We start from the raw sequence: 6,357 nt of genomic DNA on the forward strand, positions 1-6,357 counted from the left end.
CACAATTAATTTATTAATTATATTACTATTATTAAAATAATTTATTTGTTAATTTCTAGAAAGAAAAAAAAGTTTGGCAAATAGAACTATGGAAGTCGCCGTGATTCAAATAAAACTATGGAAGTATGCAAATGATGATATAATTGAAAGATATAATTGTAAGTTATATTATTGTTCTTTTATACTATGTAAAATATCACATAATATAATGACGTGCCAGAAAAGTTATATATCACAAAATAATTAAGTGATATATCATGTCAATGATATATGATATATTACGTGTCATTTGATATATTATAAATTTTATATATAATTATATTAGTTCTTGAAAATAAATATACGAATCAATTTTATCCATAAAATTTTAAAAAATGAGTAAAGTCTTCCTCAGACAAACATCTTTTTTTTTTCTTTATAATCTTGCATTTTTAATATTTCTTGATCTCATTAATTTTAATTACATTTATTATACATTAGCAAGCAAAATTCTCTATACATAAAATAATAAAAAATAATATATTATTAATTTTATATATTTTTATGTCTCTAAAAATTATGAATATAAATTATAATTATTCATCAAATTAATAATCAATGATTAAATTATTAAAAAAATATGGCAAATTTTGTGTTAATATTTAATAGGTTCGAATTAACATTAATTTAGTTTTATTTTATTATTAATTAATCTAAATTTAAACTTAAAAAACTTTTGTAATTCAAAGAGAAATATTTAAATGACAAAATTTAAAATAACTACTATATTTGTTATACAGGATAAAAAATGTCTTTTCGGTATATAATTAATAATCATTTAATAAAAGTATTTAATAAAAAATTTTTAAATTGAGATATTTGAGCCGATCTTTTAAGAATTAAATTATAATTAATAGCAATCGAGGTAGAGTAAGAAATTGAAAGGATGAGTGTGTTCTCATACATTGATGCAGGAAGTAGAATTGAAGAAGAAGGAGACTTTGAAATGTGAAAGGTGGAAGTAGTGAAAGGGTGAAACGTGGAAGTTAAAGTAAAAGGATAAAACTGAAACTCATTCATTGAAAATTGTACTACTCCAGTACTCAATAATAAAGTAATACAATCTTAGTAGTGGGTTGAAGAACCACTCTAAGTTTGTTTCGAAATTTGTGAAATAGAGATGATGAGAGAGGTTTGGTGAAAATATCCCTAATCTGATCTATAGAATGTATATGGAGGACATAAAGTTGTTTTTGATTTACCATCTCTCTTAGGCAGTGAAGGTCAATTTCCATGTGTTTGCACCTAGTATGAAGGACCGGGTTAGCCGCTAATGAGCAAGCACTTTGATTATCACAGTAAATAGTAGGTGCTATGGATTGTGGAATTCGAAGCTCCTTTAGAAGATACTGTATAAACACTAATTCTGAATGAGATGATGCCATGCTCCTATACTCTGCCTCAGTGCTACTACGACTAACTTTGGCTTGCTTATTGCTCCTCCAAGATACCAAATTGCTTCCTAAGTATACACAATAGCCAGTAACTGATTTTCTGTCCTCCAAATCCCCTGCCCAATCTGCATCTGCGAATGCAAGTAGTCTCAAGTCAGTACATTTTTGAAATTTAATACCTGCTGATACTGTACCCGCAATATATCTGAGGATGCGTTTGACAGCTTTCCAGTGCTCAATTGTTGGAGAGTGCATGTATTGAGAGACCTTGTTCACAGAGAAAGCAAGATCTGGTCTTGAAATAGTCAAATACTGAAGTGATCCAACAATCTCTCTATACAGTTTTGGATCTTGAAAGTGTTCAGCACCATCTGATGTAAGCTTTAAGGCTGAGATCATAGGGGTAGGCATTGATTTTGCAGTGTCCATTTTGACTTTTTGTAATAGATCTCGAGCATACTTTTGTTGGGAAACTATAATGGATCTATCTTCTAAATAGGAGAATTCTAACCCAAGAAAATAACCGAGTTTTTCAAGATCTTTAAGCGGAAAGATTTTGTTAAGATCAGAGATAAGTTTGTCTATTTCACCAGGGTCACTTCCAGTGACAACAATATCATCTACATAGGCTAAGAGAAAAGTGGTAGATGTATCAGTGTATTTAACAAACAATGAAATATCACTTTTGGTTCTAGTGAAACCAAACTGTAATAACGTAGCAGTCAATGTATTGAACCAAGCTCTTGGAGCTTGCTTCAATCCATAGATTGCCTTGTTCAACTTACAAACATGTGATGTATTTCCAAATTGGTAACCAGCTGGTGGATACATGTATACCTCTTCTTCAAGAATACCATTCAGAAAGGTATTATCAAAATCAAATTGCCTTAGTGTCCATCCACGTGATAGAGCTATAGTAATTACAATTCTCACGGTAGTAGGTCTCACAACTGGACTGTATATTTGGCTGTAATCTATGCCTTCAACCTGCAAAAAACCCTTCGCAACTAACCTGGCTTTGTACCTGATGATGTTGTCTAATGGATCTCTTTTTATAGCAAATACCCATTTAGAATCAATAACAGTTTTATGCTTTGGTGGTTCAACTAAATTTCAGGTGTTACATCTTACTAAAGCTTGGATTTCAGCATCCATTGTATTTTTCCAATGTAAACACTGAAGAGCTTGTTTAATTTTTTTGGGATATTGTTAATCAAATCATAAGGTTCTATTGAAGTTATAGCTAATGCTCGAGGTCTATTGTTTCTGGTTTTTGATCTTGTGAGCATATTATGAGTATTAGAAGATGTAGTAGAACTAGTGTTTGTAGGACTTTCAAAAGGTAAACAGATTTCAAGACCTGAAATTGGGATGGAAGAATTCTGATCGAGGCTAGTACTAGAAGAGGTATGCTTAGTAATTTGAGTGTCAGGACAGGTAGTCGATGAGGTAGAATCTGAGATATTTAGAAGAGGTAGAGTTTGGAAAAGGTTAGAAGTCTTGGGTAAAGTGTTGAATGTAAAAGCTGGCAGATATTGAACTGTATCATGGTTCACCACTAAATTTTTATTGTGAAATAGAGAATTGTAAAGAAATTCAGTTTTATCAAATATCACATGTCTTGAATAGTGAATTTTTCCATCTTTAGTCATGCACTTATAACCCCTGTAGTTACTATCATAGCCAAGAAATAAGCACTTTTCTGATTTGAAAACAAACTTTACTTTGTTAGAAGATCTTAAATAAGGAAAGCAAGCACATCTAAATATTTTAAAGTTCTTATAATCTGGTAATTTTTCAAATAAAGTTTCAAAAGGTGATTTATTCTCTAATGCAGAACTTGGTAATCTATTAATGATATATACTGCTGATAGAAAGGAGTCTTCCCAAAATAACATTGGTAATGCAGCAATAGCCAAAAGTGACAATCCTACTTCAGTTATATGCCTATGTCTTCTCTCTACACTACCTTGTTGTTGATGTGTGTAGAGACATGAGATTCTATGCATAATACCATGTTCAGTTAAAAACTGAGTGAAGGAGTGTGACATGAATTCCATACCTCTATCAGTTTGCAAAGCCTTAATCTTTAAACCTGTTTGAGTTTCCATAAACACTTTATAATTTTTCAATGCTTGTAGTGACTGAGATTTATGAGTGAATAAAAAAATAGTTATGTATTTTGTATGAGCATCTACAAATGAGATGTAGTATCTATATCCATTTCTAGACATCATAGAAGCGGGACCCCAAATATCAACAAAAACAAGATCTAATGGTGCTGTATAGACTGATTCAGATTTTGTAAAAGGCAGCTGATGCATTTTTCCCATAGCACAATATTCACATATTTGAACAGAATTAGAATCAAATTGGGCAGGAACTCCACATGTTTTCAAGACAGAAAGTACAGTTTTTATTGAACTGTGACCTAGACGTTTATGCCAAAGGTCAAGAGTTACATTTTTGTTGCTTTGAGCTACAAATGCTTTCTTAATAGAAGAATCTGTAATGCTATGCTTACAAGAAACAGAATTATTCAAAGAACTATGCATTAAGGATTTATTAGGCACGAGAACAAACAAATTTTGAAAGGAGTATATGCCATTTTTAGCTTTGCCTTGGAGAAGAATTTCTTGAGAGTCCTGATCACGCACAATACAATCATAAGGCCAAAATTCAAAATAGACATGATTATCTAAAGCAAATTGAGATACACTTAATAAATTATGTGTGATTTCAGGGACATGAAGTAATTTATTTAAAAGAAACTTGATTTTACTGTCTTTATCACAAAGAATTGAGGTTCCTTGAACTAGAATTTTTGTACCTTGACCATTACCTACAAATAATTGATCAGAATCTGAAATTGAAGAGTTGGAATTCAGCAAGTTGAGTGAATCTGGTGTAACATGGTGGCTTGCTCCTGAATCTGGGTACCATACAGATTTCTGATAATTCTGAGGATTTGAGAAATAAGCTCTTGGTTGATGGAACTGTGATGATGGTGGTGGTGGTTGTGTGTTAGAGTAGGGAAATGTAGATTGTGGTGATTGTGAGCTATTTCCATATGTTTGAAAGTTAGGATCGAATCTATGGAAGCAAGTTTGAACCACATGGCCTTGGCGACCACAAAGTTGACACTGAGGTCGATTACTTTGATTAAAAAAACGACCTCCTCTTCCAAATCTTTCCCCTCTTCCTCTTCGAAGAAAAGAACCTCTCTGAGATTGATTGGTATAGGGTGATGGTGCTTGTGCCAGATTTGCCATGGGGATGCCACCTTGTGGTTTCTTGTATCTTTCCAACATATCATTATAGGCTTTAAGGAAAGACTCGATTTCAGGCACGTTGTAGGTTGATAATTTTGACATTACAGAAGTGATAAAGACGGTATACTCCTCAGGTAAACCATCAAGAATTGCTGAGATATGGTCATCTTATTGAATTTGATATCCAATAGATTGTAGAGAGTCGACAAGATCCTGGATTTGTGAAAGATAATCTGGTATCGATCCAGTTTTTCTTACTGATTTCAGTTGAGCTTTTAAGCTTTGAATTCTTGTGGCAGAGGTCTCAGCAAAATAGTCATTGAGTGCATTCCAAATCTCATAAAATCGATGACACTGAAGGATCTTGTTCTTGAAGGGCTTTGTGACTGATGCAAGAACCCACGTTGATAGAGTAAGATCATCTAATCTCCATTGTTTGAAGGTTTCAGTTTCTGTTTTAGTCTTCTTGGCAGCATCTTCTTCATATTGTTGTAGAATCTTGCTTTGGTACAAGTGATCTTCAAGACTTAAACTCTGAATTGTAAGCAAAGCTTGGTGTCTCCATGTATTATAATTGTTGTGATCCAACTTCTCAGAAATTGGAGAGATCGATCTCTTGGTTGAAGATTCTGATAGAGTAATTGACATTATAGAACACCGAATTGAAGAAATCAAGAAAGGGGCAAAATAAAATTGGGGCAAAAATTGGGACCAAAAAAATTGGAGAAAAAAAATTAAGGATGTCAGAATTTGAAGAAAAGCAGGATCTCAGGCTCTGGATACCATAATAGCAATTGAGGTAGAGTAAGAAATTGAAAGCATGAGTGTGTTCTCATACATTGATGCAGGAAGTAGAATTGAAGAAGAAGAAAACTTTGAAACGTTACTTTATTATTGAGTACTGGAGTAGTACAATTTTCAATGAATGAGTTTCAGTTTTATCCTTTCACTTTCACTTCCATGTTTCACCCTTTCACTACTTCCACCTTCCACGTTTCAAAGTCTCCTTCTTCTTCAATTCTACTTCCTGCATCAATGTATGAGAACACACTCATGCTTTCAATTTCTTACTCTACCTCAATTGTTATTATGGTATCCAGAGCCTGAGATCCTGCTTTTCTTCAAATTCTGACATCCTTAATTTTTTTTCTCCAATTTTTTTGGTCCCAATTTTTGCCCCATTAATTGAATAAGTCATTGTTATTTTTGATTTAGAATTAAATGAGAATAAAACCGGATATTATCTTTTGTTCCTTAGATAATTATCTTTTTTTATGTTAGATATATTATTTTTTGGACTTTAGATACTATTTTATTTGGGTTTTAGGGTTTAATGGGTGTCATGTTCAAATATAAATAGACCTTCAGAGTTTCGGTTTCCAATATACCAAAACCGCCTTTGTTGCTATTTCTCCATCAAAAAAATTACAGTTCAGCCACTTAGAAATACAGAAGACTTTGGTTGAGGAAGATCGAAAGAACCACAAAATCCAAAATCTTCCAATCATGAATTCAGGTACGCTTTCGCATTATATTATATTTTTGGTGATTTAATATGAATGATCTGAATTATTAAAATTAATTTATTTTAACAAGTGATATCAGAGTCATCCCTATTTGAATAATTGAGAATATTTATTTTTGTGTTTATT

The sequence above is a fragment of the Arachis duranensis genome, chromosome 7, assembly GCF_000817695.3.
Source record: "Arachis duranensis cultivar V14167 chromosome 7, aradu.V14167.gnm2.J7QH, whole genome shotgun sequence".
NCBI lineage: Eukaryota > Viridiplantae > Streptophyta > Magnoliopsida > Fabales > Fabaceae > Arachis > Arachis duranensis.